The sequence below is a fragment of the Trichosurus vulpecula genome, chromosome 5 (genome assembly GCF_011100635.1).
Source record: "Trichosurus vulpecula isolate mTriVul1 chromosome 5, mTriVul1.pri, whole genome shotgun sequence".
NCBI lineage: Eukaryota > Metazoa > Chordata > Mammalia > Diprotodontia > Phalangeridae > Trichosurus > Trichosurus vulpecula.
This window is the reverse complement of record NC_050577.1, coordinates 117,352,635-117,372,855: the sequence shown is the minus strand read 5'-3', so window position 1 is coordinate 117,372,855 and position 20,221 is coordinate 117,352,635. Positions and strand designations below refer to the sequence as shown.

The window sequence follows — 20,221 nt, the reverse complement described above, 5'->3', positions numbered from 1 at the left end:
TCAGGTCATCCCATGACTCAGTTCTGTTAATGATAAGTTATGGTGGGGGGGGGGGGTGTTGTAAGTCAGGGAGGGAATTGAGAAACCCGAATAAAAGTCAAAATTGCTTAAATACCTCTGCCAAAGGTCAGGCAGAGGCAGAATGGAGAAAAGACGTACAATTAGAACTAAGTGACTGACTACACAGAGGTATGGGGTTAGGTTGCCATGCCCCAACTGCACCCCACCCCCTGGCTTGAAGACCAGAGAGGTCTTGTGATCTGGAGAGGCTAGGAGGCTTCAAAGGCACCAAATGGTGTTGGGGAGGTCAGTGTGTAGGTGTGCATGTGTAGATGGGGGAGAGGATGGACCCAAGGACTGGGAGGGCTGAGAGCCCAGCAGCCTCTCAACAGCTACGGTGATATCCCTACTGGAGCAATAAAGACCTGCAGGTCAGCCTCTCGACTGATGAAGCCCATGGCCGAGCTGCTCTAGCTGATGCTGAAATCAAATCTCTGATGTCTGCACCTGGGAGATTCCTCCTCTGGCCAAAAGCCAAATCATCTGTTGCAGGAGCTCCTGCTGGGGGTTGGCAGTGCCCCCTGCTGGGAAGGCACTAGCTGGTGTGGATGGGGAAGTGATGGGCTCTGGAAAGCCACCATGGCTAGGCACCAGCCCTGGGACCTGGGCATCCTGTTGGATCTGTAGCAGGGTCTGCATGGCCCAGGACCTGATAAGAATGAACATCGAGTCTGGGCTCTGCATCTGCTGCAGTGAGACAGGGAGCTGGAGCCAGAGCTGCTCCTGCAGCTAGGATTTTCCTCACAAACGTGCTACAGTGACCACCACCTGAGCGGCAAAGTCGGGGTGTTCTGGATGTGTCTGCATCATACTTCATATGTACATGGCAGAGATCATGTTTTGCATTAACTGGGGAAGGCCCTACATCTCAGGGCTGTTAACCATCCCTGACCCCAAGCTAGCGTCACTGACCCCAAAAGGGTTGGAAACTGTTGGTGCACCATCGCTGAGCCTCCCATGCCCTCCCCGGTGGGCCCTGGGGTCTGGGAGGTGGGGGCTGAGTGGCTCCCAGTTCTCATTCTGGAGATATTGGGAGGAGGAGCTGTCAGAGTGCCCTGCCTGCCAATGAGGAGAAGCAGCAGGATCCTGGGCCTTCTGTGGGGTCCTGATCACCAAACGGACAGTGAGTCCATCCTTGATCTCATGCTAAGTTAATATGTCTCCATCTTTGAGACTCTTGCCAGCAAAGATCAGGACAAGCTCGTCTTGTTGGGCCTTAAACTTCTAATAGATCTCCTCTTCGAACTCCTTCGCCAAGGTGCAACCACAGATGATATTCTCTTCCTTGTCCTTGGGGGTCTTGATGGTGACCCCAATCAGGGACCAGCTCAGCTCAGCCCAGCCCCTCTCGGCTCTGCCATGCTGCTGCTACCCATCCGTCCTTCCAAGCTCTCACCCACCCGAGCCAGAGATGCTTAAGTAATAAAACATTAGACTCGATAAATGTGGCCACAATTTCAATCTAGAAAAGATACCACAGCTGGTTAAGCCATTATAAGAAAGATAGAAAGTCTTAGGGATATTAATAGAAAACTTCTAACGAAAAAAAAGTTCTCTCCACCCTCTATCCCACTCAAGTTTTATCCTGAGGACGTTTCTGATTTAGAGATTTGGCTTAGAAGAAAAGTTTTAGGTTTTAAGAAATCAGGTTTAAAAAACTACTAAAAATTAGTAATTTTTAGAATGATGAGCAAAATGTTTAAAAATACATTACCTATTTCCCCAAAATAACTGCTACATAACATAATAATTCTGTATAGAGGAAAAACAATGCAGTACAACTCTCAAATCTACAAGTTGATAAATCTGTTCCTATTCCCCTGACTAGGCCTCAAAAGATTGGGAATAAAATGGACACTAAAAGCAGCTTCCATTTCTTTTCCTGAAGAATACAAAAATAAAGTTAAGTACCTTTATTGTGCAAAAGATAAAGACAGAGGGGCACAGTAAGAATCCTGAGAGATTTGAAATACAGAAAGAAGGTGACAGCCTGCCTTATCCTGGTAATTATCATATTCCTCTCCAAAATGTCCAGATAAAACAATTTTTTTAAGAATTTAGGCATACTTCTGCTTACAAGTGCCAAAGAAACTAAAATGAAATATTTTATTAAGAAATAGAGCAAGAATTTTGTGATCAATGTGCACATCTACAAATTTCACAGATGTGAGGTCTAAAACAATTCAAGCGGTAATAACGCTGCATGATAAAACAAGCAGCCTAGTTAGAATCATCGTGTTGCAAAGGAACCTTCAAATGGTGCTGAAGCTCTTGGGGAATCTGTTCTAGGAACACAACCAAGGATGCTGCCAACCACGCTGCTGCAGTAACACAGTGGGGCAAGGTAGGACACGGGCCCTCACTGCTCTGGCTTCCCCACAATCTGTCAAAGGAACTGCTGTGTTTAGAGCTGTGTAAAATTTTTAAATAAACATGTTACGAGGACAAAAAAGCCTTTTTCAATCTGGGCAAAACTTTGGTTTTCCAGAGTCAAAGAATAAGATAAAAATGAAACAGAAGGAGTGAAAAAACAGCTGTCATTAAGAGTTCAGATAATGAGAATGACAAGATAATGTTCCAAGTTGTGAAAATCGCATTTGCTGTGACAGGAGAAGACAAGAGGAACTAAGTCAATTTTAAGGTCAGCCCTGGGCAAGTAGGACATATACCTGGGGAGGTATATCATGGCGGAGGAGGGAGGAGCTTCTGGTACTATTACTGCATACATTCAAGATGCGTTCCTTGTAGGAAAGGAAGGTAAAAACTACGTCCTTCCACCTTCGTTTCCTAATTTAGCCCAACCTTCCCTCCGGAGGCTGATTTGGCTTACCAGAGAATCTTAAGGGAAAAAAATGAAAACAAAACCTCTTTTCCTACTCATTTCCTAGTAAGGGCATGAAAGGCAGCTAGGCTAGATTTTCTAGTCCAGGAGTATTATCTGTCCTCTTATCTGCTCTTGGCCAGTAGCCTCCGCTCCTGAATCCACCCAGAAAAGATCTCCAAATCCCAATAATTTACTGGAAAACAGTCCAGGAGACTTTGGGAGGAATCATAAAATAGTTTGCTGAATTCAACCATCTGAGATGAAGCTTGGTCACATACAAGATCTCACAGGAGTCGCCCATCAGAGCATTTCCTTTGGAGGGTGAAGAAGGCCCTAATTATAGTAAACGAAAGGCATCCGGATTTCTTTCTCTTTCTCTGAAACTATGATTTTTAAATTTACCATGAATGAATGAATGAAAGAAGCACTTATGAAGGACTCACTATGCATTGCCTTACTCAGTATTGGAGAAAAGGGAAACATTCCCTGCTTTCAAGCAGCCTACATGGTATATGAAAATGGCGGACACGGCTGGGTTTAGGTGATCACAGAGGCAGTGAATGTGGCCACAGGAGAGCTGACTGACGAACTGTCTCCCACAGCAAAGGTAGGGTTGACTGGATTTTGGTTTCTAGAGGATGAAGTAGAATGGAGGAAGAACAGGGCAGGGAAAGGAGACATACTAGCCTTCAGGGAGAATGGCAAGACCGTGCCCCCGAGCATGGCCAGACAGAGTGGCACCTTTGAGTCTGTGCTCAAGCACTCACCAAGGAGCACAGCTTGAGCCCCATGGGTGAGGGTCCCCCGGGACATGATCCCTGGAGGTGCAGTGGGAGGGCACAACTGCAAAGCAGATGGCAAGAAGACAGATCACGGATCAGCAAACCAACCCAATACAGCTTCTACCCACTGCTCCTAATTCTCCTTTCTGGGGTCAAGCAGAACAGATCTAACTGCTCCTTCCTCAGTATGTGACTGCACATCAGACATCTGAATGGAGCTATCGGCTGCTCTAAACATTCTCATGTCCTTAAACGCATGGTTAGATGGCCCCTGTGCCCTTCTCTGGATGCTCTGAGGCCTTGGCAACAGCTTGGATATGGGGGGCAGGGGTATGAGAGACAGTGGAAGTCAAGGAGGACCCTTAGACTGTGGCCTGGGAGCAGGTGGGGGGCAGAATATTTCTTCATTGATATTGAATACTTTTTTCAATGTTTTCATTTAGGACTGAAAAGAGAAGAAGTAGGCTCAAAGCAAAACAGAGGAGATTTTGGTTGGATGTAAGGAAGATGCTGACCACCTGAATAATAAAACATGATATAATCGGTCCCCTGGAGTCCCATCAAGCCCTCAGATTCTACAATTTATTTGACTTGGAGCAAAACCAATATGGTTTTGCTGATCTACTGATTAAATTAAAAACTTCATTAAAAACCACTGCATGAACCAACCACACTGAGGAACTGACCCTTGTTAGTTAATCGTGTCTTGGACAGGCAAGGCTTTACCTGACTGACCTAGGATCCCACTATTCTGCCATTAATTAATGGTCTCCATCCCCACTATATCTCCTGACTTGATTCTACCGAGCCTCATCATAATCAGATACCCTTGAGATAGTAATTGTATTATTAGTATCCACTGGCTGAAAAAAATCCCTGATGACATAAAGCTATTACAAATTTAGTCATCCTTTCAAGTAAGGACTATTTTATTCATCAGAAAAGCATCCACATATCTCAATATGTCAAGGACCTTTTAATTCCTTTGACATGGGAACTTTCTCCAATACTTATCACATAATCTATAGTTTCAGAGAGCTAAGGCTCAGAGATGCTAAATAAATTGCCCATGGTTACACAGTTCACGGGCAGTGAGGTGGCACAGTGGATAGAGTTCCAGGCCTGGAGTCAGGAAGACTCATCTTCCTGAGTTCAAATCCAGCTTCAGATACACTAACTGTGTGACCCTGGGCAAGTCACTTAACCCTGTTTGCCTCAGTTCCTCATCTGTAAAATGAGCTAGAGAAGGAAATGGCAAACTGCTCCAGCATCTTTGCCAAGAAAACTCCAAATGAGGTCACAGAGAGTAAAACACAACTGAACAACAACTGTCTATAAACTTTTTTTTTTTCATTTTAAAAGCAGCATCTAACAATATAGAGTGTTGCATATCTTTTTAGTGGTTATTTTGGCCCTCCAGTTTGTGATTGGGGAGTTGGAGAGAGAAAGTCACTGGAAAAACTGATTGGTTAAAAACAGTACCTATCCTTGAGGAGTCTGTAATCTAATAAGGACAATCTGACACACATATATATGTCAAAATCTCTGTGATATCATTAGTGTATTTCCTCTGCCAGCGCATATCACAACTCCTTTAGTAAAAAGTCTTATGAGATATCATGGCCAAGAAAAATATGATAACTTGACCCTCCCTAAACTTAGCAAGACTGATCCTAGGATAACAGACCATCCCAAGGCCCATACCCCAAGCCTTTACAGCTTGGCAGGGCCTCCTTGAGAATAAGCTTAGAGAAACCAGTATCACTTCTGTGCCACAATTAGGCATTATGGGAGAATGCCAAGCCTAGGATGAATTATATTGCTATATTTCCTATTTTAAGATGATGCTGATTCAGTTCAGTTACTATATTTTTGTGCCAATGCAACTGGAAGTCATCAATATTACTTTCCAGTCCTTCCCATACTGCACAGTTAGGAAGAGTATTCTTTAATTTGTGTTTATAGCCAGTATTTCCACTCTAATTTCTGAGATTCTGTCCTTTAAATTTTTCATCAACATGAAGTCTTTTTGCAAGGCTAATCATCAATTAAAATCTCTAAGCACTATAAGTACATCTAGTAGAGAAAATTCAAGACTGAACTTTATGGATTCAATTTCTGACTCTACCAGTCACTTGTTTTATCCAAAAAATCAGTCCATTTCTTTTTTTAGTGCTTGCAGAAACATTGTAATATATTATACCCTGATGGTTCCATTTGTCCAGTCCTTTGACTGAAAGAATTAGGCTGTCAGAGTAATTTTTTTTATTGCTTTATGGTCAATCCCGCTTTCTATCATCACAACACTGGGAAATAGTAATACTTGTATTATTTATTACCATTTCTACATGAGGAAACTGAAGCGCAGAAAGGTTAAGTGACTGACCACAATATGAATGAAGGCCTCTAAGTGGCAACTGAACCTCAAGCCCAAATTCTCGCCCTCCGATCCAACGCTCTTTTGGTTACACCACTCTGCCAACCCTCACGCCACTTCCAGATAAATCTTCCGAAACATCGTTTTACCTGCCGCTGCCCCTTCTAGGAACCCACGATAGACACAAAAGATAGACAGATGAACAGACGGACGGATATGAAATGCCACACACACACGCGCGCGCGCGCGCGCGCACGCATGCTGGTCCCTTTTCTCAAAGTGTTTACACTCTAATAGGGGAAAAAAAGATAAAGGGAGGCTGGAAAATTCTACACAATCTTGAAGACTCAGCTCATGTCCCACTTCCATCAAGACTTTTTACAGCTATTGTATTACACAAGTAACCATTCCACAGTCCAATGTGGATCTGTACTCACACAGACTCTCACATCCAGGAGGCTTATCACACAGTAACATCTCTTTAGGGCTTGGAATTTTCATCACTATCAGCTCTTCTCTGGGTGTCCTCAGGCCCCTATAAGCACCAAGAAAATAAGGCATGGAATACATGACAGGTTTATCATATATATAACAAAAACTAAAGGCTTGTGTGTAACACCACAGACAACCAAGAAAATTTTTCTCCCCTCTCCAGAAGGGTGGGTCTCTGCCTTCCCCAGGAACCTATACAACTGATCCAGATTTATAGTGCCATCCTATGACTGAGGACCTCCTGAGTGAGAAGACAATTCAGGGTTCCCAGCATACTTGCACACATGTTCTCTGCATTGTCGCAGTTCATGGGACCTCACTACCAATGAAGGCCAAGGCCCAGGTTTTCTTCTTTACATTAGGGCTGTGTCCTTTAATGTACAGCTCCTGAGACTTGTCCCAAGAACCCTTTACCCCTTTGCCTGGGAAGCCCTCTGCAGAAACCATCCAAGTCAGCTTCACTAAGGGGGCTGACTAACCTATTTCCAGCTCTGGCGTCAGTCTGTCCTGTAAGCCAACCCAGAAGACCAAAGACAACTGTCAAGGCTTTCTCACTCCCCCTTTTCAACCAAAGATCCCTAGTTCTCACTTCCAGATGAGTTAAGGTGACTGGGTTCAATTTTTATGAGGCAGCTAGGCAGCATAGTGGGTACAGGGCCGGATGAGGTTCAAATCGTTCCTTAGGATATACATTAGCTGTGTGACTATGACAGATCAGTTTGCTCATCTGTAAACTGGTGATAATAACAGCACCTACCTACCTGAGTTTAAGGAAGGATAAAAAGAAATAAAATATGCAAAGTGCTTTCTCACCCTTAAAGTGATAGAGAATGTCAGCTCATTATTATTCACCTCCTCCGGTGGTGCCTTGGGACTCGGGCACACAAGTCAGCACCGCCCATGGAATCTCTCTGAGACTAGGGGAAAACACTCACACCCCTTTTTATATGCCCTCCCAATTTCCATCACCAAAGCCCTAAACCAGAACCACGTGGTTCAAATTACCCAGACATGCAGAGGAGCATCAAGAAAACAGAAACAAACGGAGAGATGGGCAAAGGTGGTACCGCTGCCAGTACTGTGGCTTCAATGGTAAATGTTCACATCTCCTTGTATAAAGGTATGTATAAGCTGTTTATATTATGTATGTGTGCACATATGCACTATGTAATGGACTAATCAGGAGAGCCCCTCTCCCGACATTCTGGACTGAGACGCTGGGCTGCCATACTCAGGTTCCTGGCCAGAGAACACCGTATGACCATAACAGCCCCCATCACTGGGGCGGTGCTGAAGATGATTGGCACTTACACAGGAAAAGCTTCCCACTCAGTAGGCTCTAAACTGCAAAATAATTCTCCCTTCTCCTCTGTCTCCTTTATGCATTTTAACTCTAAGCTTTAAGAGATTTTCTCTGGGAAAATAGGGTTGGAGCATAATGAGTCAGAATATGAGAAAAAGCCTGTATCCATTCTCTCAGAGGGCAGTTTGCATTAGTCCAGAACCAGAATTCTTTATCTTCTTCCAGGTCACGCTCAATAACCATGGTTTGTCCCTCAGGGTTCTGTCCTGGGCCCTCTTCTCTTCTCCTTCTGTACTATTTCACTCAGTGATCTCATCAGCTCCCATGGAATTAATTATCATCGCCATGCTGATGATTCTCAAATCTGTTTCTCCTGCCCTAACCTCTCTGCTGACCTCCATTTTAGACATCTCAAACTGGTTGTCTCATAGACATCTTAAAATCAACAGGTCCAAAACTGAACTTATTAGCCTTTCCCCAAAACCCTTCCCTCTTCCTAATTTCCCTATCACTTTTGGGGGCACCAATCCGCCTGAGCACCCCAGACTACAACTGAGGTTTCGTCTTCAATTCTTCATTCTCTCAATCCCCATATACAATCTGTTATCAAGGCCTGTCACATCTACCTTTCTAACACCCTTCTCTCCCCTAATCCTACCACCAACGTGGTGCAGGTTATGTCATGCCTATGTCACTGCAAAGAGTGGGAGGAGTGGAGGAGGGAAGGAATAAGCTTTTATATGGCACCTACTATGTTCTGTGCTAAGTGCTTCTGGTTGATGTGCTTGCCACAAGTCTCTCCCTACTCCAGTCCATCCTCCACTCAGCTGTAAAAAGAATCTTCCAGAAGCTCAGGTCTAACTAGGTCACCAGCGGCTCCCCATCACCTCCAGGATTAAATAGAAAATCCTCTGTTTGGCATTCAATGCCCTTCAGAAACCTGCCCCCACCCTAATCTTTCGAATCTCCTTACATTCCCCTCCCACAGATTCTGTGATCCAGTGACCCTGGCCTCCTTGCTGTTCCTCTAAAAAGACACTCCACCTGCAGACTCAGGGCATTATCACTAGCTGTGCCCAGGCCAGGAACGCTTTCCCTCTGCAGCTCTGACACCTATATTCTCTGGCTTTTTTCAAGTACCAGAAAAAAATCCCACCTTCCAAAGGAAGCCTTGCCCAATCTCCCTTTATTCCAGTGTCTTTCCTCTGTTAATTATGTCCGACTTACCCAGTGTGTAGCTGATCTATACGCAGTTATCTGTGTGTTGTCTCTCCCATTAGACAGGAGGTTCACTGAGAACAGGGGCTATCTTTTGCCTTTCTTTATAGCTCCAGATCTTAACACATTGCTCAGCACCCAGCATGTGCTTAATAAATACTGTTGTTGTCTCAGTGTTTGTGACCCCATTTGGGGGTGTTCTGGATACTGGAGGGGTTTGCCATTTCCTTCTCCAGCTCATTTTACAGATGAGGAAACTGAGGCAAACAGGGTTCTGTGACTTGCCCAAGGTCACACAGCTACAGTAAGTGCCTGAGGCCAGATGTGAACTCCGGTCTTCCCAATCCAGGTCTGGCATTCTATCCACTGTGCCACCTTGCTGCCGATCAATATTTAGTGACTGACTCATACGGACTGGGAGCCTGCCCTCAAAGAGCAAAGATGCAGGCTTCTCCTCATACTCTCTGGCTCACTGTGCCCGGACCCTGGAGTCCCAGGGAAAATCTCTAAGCTCAAGATTAAAGCTTATGTCTAAGGTGCTCCCCAAAGAGAACCTGAATCTCCTCGCTTTGAGGAACAAGAACAGTAGATGGCACAGTGGATAGAGTGTGGGGCCTGGAGTTAAGACTCATCTTCATGAGTTCAAATCTGCCCTCAGACACTTACTAGCTGTGAGACCCTGGGCACTTCACCCTGTTTGCCTCCGTTTCCTCACCTGTCAAACAAGCTGGAGACGGAAATGGCAAACCACTCCAGTGTCTCTGCCAAGAAAACCCCAAATGGGGTCACAGAGAGTTGGATTTAACTGAACAACAACAAAAGAACCAGAGCTCTGGCTCTAGGCTAATGCAATCTGCCCTCAAAGGCAAGGCTTTTTCTCCTATTCTCATTTCTTATACCCCAAACCTGGATTTCCAGGAAAAATCGTTTAAAGCTTAGAATTAAAGTAGAAGCTAGACTGACAGTGGTGGTGAACCTGTAATTTCACTAGTATAGGACCTCCCAAGTAAGGAACTCTAATCATGCAGTTCAGCAACTTCTGTGACACAGAAGAGTCCTGGAGAGATCTCTGGAGCCCTGGGAAGTGAAGTCACATAACTGGTTTACATCAGAAGGACTTGAATTCGGGTCTTCCTGACCTCAAGTCCACTATCCTCCACTGCCTGCCATCTCCCCTGCTCTCTCTCTCTTCCTTCTCCCCCTCCCCCGTATATGTATATACATATGCACCCACATATATACACATTCACACATACTTATGTACAAATATTCACATCTGCATGCGTGTATAAGCCAATCTCCGTGTGTGCATATGCACATGTTTACATGGACAAGGGCTCAACATATACCTATGTACAGACACATACAAACATACAGCTAAGGATCTGCGATCTCATCAGTGTACAGGATTCCCAGTATGAAAGTTATTCCCACCACTAAATTGCAGGAAGTTGCCTAAGGCATCCTACAGAAGGGGACCTGTCTGTGGGCACAGTTATTAGGTGTCAGAGGCAGGATTTGACCCAGGTCTTCTGGACTTCCAGTCACGACTGCTCTCCCAATAGGCAGGCAGACAGAGAGGTGAGCTGCTAAGTGCAGGGAGCTCAGCACCTACTCTACAGCCTGGAGTCTTAACAGAGCTGCCGGGGCGCCAGGGAAGTCCTGCGCCTTGAGCAGGTCCCTGTGGCCAGGATGGATCAGAGGCAGCTTTTGAACCCAAGCTGTCCCAGCCGCCAGACCAGCTTCACCTTTCATTACTCTGTCCTATACACAGGCATACCGGTGAACTCAACTATACACTCTTTCAGAGAACAGCACACGTTACGCTTCTTTTTGTAGCCTTACGCAAGTCTCCACTTAATACACATTTTGTGTATTTTTAAGATCTTGTTCAATATGTGAGCTTGAGATCAGCCTTCGACACTATGATAAAATAGTGTAAATGTAATTTTAATATTAAGAATATGAGTTACTACAATAGATGAAATGTCATCACTATACCTTTGTCTGACAAATGTTAACAAAGATTTAATGCAGCTGAAAAGCAGTCTCCAACATGATTAAGCCAGATTTCAGGTAAGTACCAATATAGAATTCTTTCTTCAGAGCCTGATGAAATAAATTCTAATAAAAGTCAGTCTGTCAGTAGATAAGGAGAGAATTTGTTTTACCGGTGCCTTTTACATGCCTTTGATAACAAGCGATAAGCACATACGTATGTAAAATTCTGTGAATTATTAAGGACAGACCCATTTGTCTCCATTAACCACAAGATGCCTAATGGCCACAGAACCGCAATTCAACACTCCACAGCTTAATAAACATTGAGAAAAAATGCATCTGGCCTTTGTCAGAAGAGGCACTAAGTACCAATCAATATATTTGTGCTAATCATACCACAGCTGAAAAATCAACTTGGCTATTAATTTTTGCATTTCATATACCACATCCTGAATGGTATGTAAGGAGTAGTACCAAAAAATTAACAGCTTTATGTAGTGAGAGAAATCTTAGAAACAAACCCCATTCCTGTGGGATTTATGATGTAGTGCCCCCCTCGTGGGCTCTCCCACTGATGCATGGGATGGGTCTCCTAGGAAACCACAAGTTCTCTCCACACTCCTAAAACTAGAGCTCATGAGCCCTCACCAGGATGGTCACCTTTAAAATCCAGCCGAGTCACACCATCAGCTCAAAGCAAAGGCATTTACTGAAATGCATAAAATGAACTATGAAAACTATTTTGCCCATAAACCAGGGGTGCACTCCCTCACAAATATACTCAGCACACACAAATAGAACGAAAGACCAATAGGAAACCCACATCCCTGGCACAATGGGGCTTCCTAGTGGTGCCCTCATCACTGCTCCCCCAGGACACAGCGACTCTGGCCAAGCTCCTCTCCTCTCCACAGCTCGACTCCAGGGTGCCTGGGCTAACTCTCTTCTCAACTCACAGAGATCGGTCCCTGGGCCTGTTCTCTGTTGGGCCAAGTGTCTCCTACTGGGCAAGTGCTTCACAGCCAGATACCTTGTATGATGGGGGTGGAGAGGGAAGAGAGACAACCCCTGCCTTCCACCTCCCCTCCACTGCTATAGCCAACATCTTCAGAGCCATCTTCTGCCTTTACTGACCTCTTAAGGAAGTGTGTATTGCCTGCAAAGGTGACTAAAGGCCTCGAGGGATGTGACAAATCTCTCAGCCAGCAGACTGAGGGCCCCCCTAAAATTCTATCAGACTGATAAAGGAGCTTCTTCATCCTTCCTAAAGGAGCAATAAAAACTGCATCGACTCAGTGATTTTCTCCACATATCGCGCCATTTCCTCACATAGGCTAGGCCCTTATACTCCTCCCACTACAATTACCTATTTGTACCTTGTGTAAATGCAAGGCACCCCGCAGCAGAATTTTGTCTTTGTATCGCCAGTGTCTAGGGCAGTGCCTTGAAAATAAAAGGCACTTATTAACCACGTAAAAGTTGAACTGACTTGTCTCCCACGGGAGCAAGGGTCCCCTCAGGACAGTTTTCAATCAAAGGCTGAATGGTCAACCACTTACCCAGCATGTTGGAGAATGGATTCTCCTTCTATCGAGCTTCAGTCCTTTTCTCTACCCCTTCCACCCATTGCTCCTCCTTCTGGGGCCTCAAAGAACAAGCTGAATCCCTTTTCCAAATGACAACCCTTTTAAGTAATTAAAAACAGCTTCCATGGTCCTACTGCCCCATAAACATACACCAAATCTTCTCTTCTCCACGCTAAATCTCTCCAGTCCTTCACTGAGCCTTCTATGGTGTTACCTTGAGCCCCTTCACCATTATGGCCACAATTTAACGCTTTCATATGTTTATGTCTTCTTCCCCACCACTACATTGTATGTGCACTGCTGTGTCCCGTATCTCTCCTGTTTAACACAGTGCTATGATTCACACGGGTATTTAACAGATGTTTATTAAAAGAATAAATGGAAAAACATGCAGGAACTACATACATACATACAGGAACTGGGATCACCCTCTTGATCTTCACTCTGAAAATGATCTAGGGTGCTTGACCAGTGACCTAGGAATACTCAAACAGCAGTACCAGTCTATTTGTGTACAGGCAAGGGAAATCATCCCATCCTGAAAATGTGTCCTTCAGCCTTTGACTATTTGTTTGAACCTATTAGTCAACAGGGGAACTGGAGAAACAGGCTTATCAACTAATAATAATGGTGCCATTTCTTAATGTTGAAATAACGATCTGTTATCTAATCTGATAGCGTGCTTTGATTGGAAAACGTGATTCACTAATATGAAATTTAAATATGCTGGCAAAGGATCTCTGTCTGGCTAAAAACAGGTGCCATATGTAATATAAATAAAATCTGAATATATTATAGCTGAATTAATTTAAATCTGTTTTTCACAAATGACTTTGTTGCAGTTAACTTAGTTTTAAAAACAAATCTCATGTCCCCCAAACATCATAAAATGAAAAAAGGCCTAAGTCTACAAAAATATTGATAGCTGATCTATTTGTAACAGGAAAAAATTGGAAATAACCGATATATAAAACTAGAGTACAACTAAATAAATTATGATATTTTAATATAATGAACTGTAATACAATAAAAATATAAAACATACAAGGAAATGTGGAAGGACCAAATTTGGTGATACAGAGTAAAAGGAACAGAACCAGAACTGTCTACACAGTGACCACAACTATACTATTAAAAGAAGAGGAAGGACAGAAAAGAAGGGAAGGAAAGAAAAGGGAGAAAGAAGGACAGAAAGAGATAGGAAGACAGAAGGGAAAAGACCAGGGAGACAGACCTGGAGGGGGACACAAACAAAGGCAGCTTGTTTACTGGTTGTTAATTCTTTTGTTTCTGAATTGTTCCAAACTAGACAGTTTAGATAGGATTTTGCTTCCAATTCTATCTGGTTATTTGATTATTTGCTTTTGTTAATAGTTATTAAGCTTAAAACTCATTTTGACGTAAATAAATCTCAGAACTGAAGAGGACTTCAGAAACCATTTAATCTTATTCCTCATTTTGTTGTTATTCAGTTGTGTCTACCTCTTCCTGACCCCATTTGGGGTTTTCTTGGCAAAGATAACTGGAGTAGTTTGCCATTTCCTTCTCCAGCTTATTTTGCAGATGAGGAAACTGAGGCAAACAAGGTTCCAGGACTTGCCCAGGATCACGCAGCTAGTCAGTATCTGAGGCTGCATTTGAACTCAGTTCTTCCTGAATCCAGGCCAGACCACTGCACCACCTAGTGGCCCCTCCTTTTACCAAGTACAAAATTGATTTCCAAGGCAATTCAGTAACTTCCACAAAGCCAAAGAGAGGGGTGCAGAGGCAGAGTTAGAGCCAAGGCCACCTGCTATCAGTTTGTCTGTTTCTCATTAATCAAATGTGCTATCTAAAAAGCACTAGCCAGGTCCCTGGCTGCAAAACTAGAAGGGCCTTTCGAGATTACCTAGGCTAATTCTTTTATTTTAGATAAGATGGAGACACTGAAGGGGTGAAATGACAGACAGAACAGGAATGTGACCCCACTGTCCCTTGCACAATAAGACCATTAATTTTTGTGCTCCTAACATCATGAGGGAGCTCAACAAAAGCAAAGAGTTGATCTTATTAAGACTCTAAAAGCTATAACTTATTAAAATAATCTTTTTGTTTAAAGTTTGGCAAAACGTCCTTTGATACGAAACCTCATAAAATGAAGGAAAAACAACTACCAGGACCACAACAAACTGGTTGGAAACCAATCTGAAATGACATCTGTGCTCAGGAGAACCCAAAAACATCTAAACTTTTCACAACTTTTTTTTTCATTCATTCAACAAATAAGTAGCAGAGAGTTAAAAAAGAAATCATTAGAATCTTAAGGGACTGTGAAGTCTGCCACCAAAATACACAGATGGGACCGTTTTAAAATATAGTATTCACTATGTGACTAACACTCGAGCAGATAATGAGTTAGGAAAAAAAAAAAAGAGGCCCAGAGATGATTTTTTAAAACCACGCTACTGCATTTAACAAACAGTATAGAGTCTATGCCACATCGAACATGTTGTTGGAGATTTTTTTTTAAAGTAGGTCAAGTCAATTTATATATTACGGACAGTGCCACAGCAACTATCTACTCAGCTTCTATCACAGCACACAGAAAAAGCTTTCTGGGGACTAGTCATAAGGGGGCGGCAACTTTTGATGAGTATGATTTAGAATCCCCACATTTAAATTTATCACTGGCCACTGACCATAGCCAAGGGCCCCAATGAAAGATGAAACTGCTGAAATAATCAACTAAAGATTTTTTTTTTAATTGATTCTTCTGACAAGTATCTCTCGATTGGATGACAAGGAGGTTATTACCCTCTTTATATTTTTACCCAGCTCTAAGAAGGCTGCCAATACTGAGAATCAGGTGGAAAATGCATGTGGAATGTTTATTGTTGCTCTTCAGTTGTTTTCCAGTCATGTCCGACTCTCCGTGATCCCATCTGGGGTTTTCTTGCCAAAGGACTAGAGCAGTTTGCCATTTCCTTCTCCAGCTTGTTATACAGATGAGGCAACTGAGGTAAACAGAGTTAAGTGACTCGCCCAGGGTCACACAGTTACTAAGTGTCTGAGGCCAGATTTAAACTCAGGAAGAGGAGTCTTCCTGACTCCAGGCCCAGCACTCTATCTCTGTGCCACCTAGCTGCCCCTACATCTAGAATATACTTGCCCCCTAAAAATATAATGGAAAAACTTTTTTTCAAATGAAAAGACATTTAAGAACCTAACATCAAAAGACTTTAAGAAGTATTTATCTCCTTATAATACTGTTAACACAACCACAGAAAAGTGTAGTAGAGGCACAGAGATATATCCCGTTTCGTTGATGGTTAGAATGCTGCGTGTATTTTATCAATGGTTTCTCAAATATCATTGATGTATCAAAGCAGTAATACAGATATACGTGAGAGTAATTACCTTCCTTAACAGTTAAAACTCTTCAGAAATAAGCAGCACCAACACGGCAGTTTACAGGCAGTATGCTACCAGTGAGTGTGGATGCTGCAGGACACCAGCGGCAGCTCTGCACATTAAAAGGGAAAAGGAAACAAAGACTCTGAAAGGAAACGCAATAGGAAGGGAAGTGGGAAATCAAGAAAATAGACAGGAGAAAAAGAAAAGGGAAGAGTGAGAACAAGAATCTTGAAAATGAGGGTCCAGTGGCACTAGTACTGAAGTGTACCTACACCTGAATAAGAGCATGGCTTTCAGATGGTGTGCTGTGAGACCACAGGCTTCCATGAAACATCTTCAGGCTCAAAGTGTGGTAAAGACAGAACATTTCATTTTTGCCTTCTACATTCCAAGGCTTGCCTTTACCAAACACTTAACAAGGACTGGACTTCCAGTGGACCGAACACAGCTACACCCTCCAGAGGTAAAAAAAACACAGCAGTCCAAGGAATACAGACTGAAGGTGAAATGAGACGGCAGAAGGAGAGGATTCACAACTGCCAAAGTCAAAGCATTTTTTAAAAGGCATTCACAATAAACAAGGTAATTTCAAAAAAGTGGAGAAAGGGAAAAAAAATCTTAATTTTGAGTTGAAAAGGATGGAAAGGGGCCATTTTCTGATACATAGTAAAAAAAGGCCAATTTCACAAGTATGTGTGAAATGAGTTACAAAATAAACCTCAAATTTTAAAGATAATATACAAAGAAAGAATGAATGGCATAAAGAAATAATCACTTGTTAACTTGCAAATAATTCCCTTGTTAACTGCTCTCATAGCTAAAACCTGGATAGTATATTTGTCTCAAATACTTCAAAATGAACTCAGGTGGAAAACTTCAACATCTATTTTAGAGAATTATATAGAGCTGAAAAGAAATGATGAAAGTTTCAAAATGAAGTTGCCCAAATGAAAACTTCTTAGTATGTCAATGTAAGACCTCCCTGTTCTCTCCTACTTCATCAATACCTTCACCTCACTCCATATCTTAACTCATTCTCTCCTCCTCTACTCCTCTCCCCAAGGAAAGAGTGGCCCTTCTTGCCAAAGACAGCCTCTGCATCTATGCCCTTGAATCCATCCCTTCCCATCTTCTACTGGTGTTTGGCCCATCACTCCTTCTCTCTCATCTTCAGTCTCTCCCTACCTGCTGGTAACTTTCCCCAATGCCTACAAACATGCTCAGGTCTAGTCCATCCTTTAAAAAAAAAAAAAAAAAGGAAGAAAAGAAACTTCACTTGACCCTACTATCCCTCCAAGGTTATATCCTGTTTCTCCTTTCCACTGCCAACCTCCTGAAAAGAATTGTCAATCAATCAACATTTAGTAACCTTACTATATACTAGGAATTGTGCTAACCTTGAGGATACAAAGAGGCAAAAGACAGTCCCTGCCCTAAAGGAATTTACAATCTAATAGAGGAGAAAACAAGCAAACAAATAAATACAAAGCAGGCTATAGACAGGATAAATACGGAATAAATTGAGAGGGAAGGCACTAGAATTAAGAGGGAGTGGGAGAGGCTTCTTGTAAAAGATGGGATTTTAGTTGGGTCTTGAAACCAGGAAGTCGGGAGGCAGAGCTGAGGACGGAGAGCACATCAGACTGAGAGAGAGCCAGAGAAGATGCCAGAGACAAGAGTGTCTCATCACTGGCACAGCCAGGAGCCCAGTGTTCTCAGATCAAAGAGTATGTGGAGAGGATGAGGATGTGAGAATACTGGAAGGGTAGGAGGGGAAGGGTAGAAAGGGCTCTGAACGTGAAACAGAGGATTTTGTATTTGATCCTGGAGGCAATAGGGAGCCACTAGATTCTACTGAGTACAGGAGTGATGTGGTTGGACTTTTGCATTAGGGAAATCTCTTTGGTGGCTGAATGGAGACTGGAGTGGGGAGAGACTGGAGGCAAGCAGAGCCACCAGCAGGCTGCTATAATAATCCAGGACTGTCAGAGGCGGGAAGGGTGAAATCCACAGACACTGGCGACAGCTCGAGTATGTGGGAGGAAGGGGTGGTGAGAGACCGGGAGGAGCTGAGGAGGATTCAGAGATTTCCTGCCTGAGGGGCTGGGAGGATGATGTTGCCCTATGAAATAACAGGACAGGTAGAGGGGGAAGGGAAGAAAGACTGGGGGAAGGATAATGAGTTGTTCTACTGATTTTAAGATATCGACCCCACATCGGGCTCAAGATGTCTGAAAGGCAGTTGGAGATGTGAAACTGGAGGTCGGTGGAGTGGTTAGGGCAGGCCCGGTAGATTTAAGAATCTTTAGCATAAGAGAAGATCACAGAGTGCACTAGTAAAAAGGGAGAGAAGAGGGCCCCGGACAGAATACTGTGGGACCCCTGGAGCAGGGCCTGATTTGGGAGTAAGATACGGCAAAGGAAGCTGAGAAGTAGCGATCAGATAGGTAAGTAGGAGGAGAATCAGGAGAGAGTGGCAGCCTGAACACGTAGAAAAAAGAGTATCGAGGAGGAGGGAGAGAGATCAGCAGTGAGTGTCAAAGGCTGCAGAGAGGTCAAGGAGAGTGAGGACAGAGAAAAGACTGCTGGATCTGACACCTAATCATCCCTTGATCATTAGTAGCTTTGGAGAGAGCTGTTCTGGTGGAATGAGAAGGTCCAAAGTCCGAGTGTAAGGGGTTAAGAAGAGATGAAAGAAAGTGGAGGCACCTAGTATAGACAGCCTTTTCAAGGAGTTTAGCTACAAAAGGCAGAAGAGAAATCAGACACTAGCAGAGAAGGAAGGATTAAGTAAAGGTTCTTCCAGGATGAGGGAGCCATGGGCAGGTTTGTAGGCAGCAGGGAATGAGGCAGTAGACGGAGAACTGAAAATAAGTGAAAGAGGGGGGTAATGGGGGACAATCTGTTGCAGGAGAAGGGATAGGCGAGTTCGGTAAGTTAGTTAGTGAGCTTGAACTAGTTAGCCTTGGTAAGGAGTCAGACCACTATCATGTGAGACAAGGGTGAAGAGGAGAGAGTGGCAGAAGGCACCAGAGTAATTGTTGATCGGTCAGTTTTCAGTTGTGTCCAACTTTTCGTGGCCCCATTTGGGGGCAAAGATCCTGGAGTGGTTTGCCATTTCCTTCTCCAGCTCATTTTACAGATGAGGAAACTGAGGCACACAGGGTTAAGTGACTTACTCAGGGTCAGACAGCTAGCAAGTGTCTGAGGTCAGATTTGAACTCAGGAAGATGAGTCCTCCTGACTCCAGGCCTGTTCTCTTGACTGCACCTAAGCTGCCCAGAGAAACAGAAGATGAAAAAGGAGAAGAGGGAGCTCACAGAAAATGACCTCCATTTTTTTTACAGCCCTTACCTCTACTTGCTCATCATTCACTCACTTCTCAATCCTTTGTAATCTGGCTTTCCACCCAACACTTAACAGCTATCTCCAAGGTTACCGCCAATCTCTTTAAGTATCAAATCCAATTACCTTTTCTCAGTCTTCACTCTCCTGGACTTCTCTGGATAACCATTACCTACTCTTCTTCCTCCCCTGACTTCCACAACACTGTTTCTCTCTCCTGGTTCTCCTGTGTGTGTGTGTGTGTGTTTGTGTGTGTGGCCACCTCCTCTGAGATTCTTCTGCCCACTTCTCTATCTCCTATGGCCTTAGCGTGGCTATTTCCCAGGTTTCTGTCCTGGACCCTTCTCTGCTCTCAGCAGATCCTACGGATTCGAGTATCACTTCTCCATCGATGAATCCCCAAATCTGTATAGCCAGTCCTAATCTATCTCCTGAACTCATTATCAGCTCCTGCAGGATCTGTACTTGTGGATGTCTCATAGGTATCTCAAATCTGACAAGCCTAAAACCTAATGCATTATCATCCCCCTTAAACCTGTCAATCTTCCCAACCTCCCCACTCTTCTCTGTCACCCAGGTGGAAACCTCAGAGTCATTCTTGATTCTTCCTTCCTCTTCACCTCCATATTTTCAACATACAGACAATTGCTGAGTCTTACTGGTTCTATCCACATAAAATTTCTGGAATCCATCCCCTTCTTGTCTATTCACACTCTCCCTGTTTCCAATCTCTCCTCTCTCCATTCCATTCTGCAAACAGTCGCTAAAATAATTTTCCAAAGGCACAAGTCTGACACAGGTCGTGTCTTTGCTCAAAAATGATTAGTGGCACCCCAGTGC

At 43.6% G+C, this 20,221-nt stretch overlaps 1 pseudogene; it reads right to left on the bottom strand.

Annotated features, from left to right (window-relative positions):
- Window positions 1-279: 279 nt before the first annotated feature.
- The window catches only part of LOC118851044, a 35,160-nt pseudogene continuing 15,218 nt past the window's right edge, over window positions 280-20,221 (bottom strand).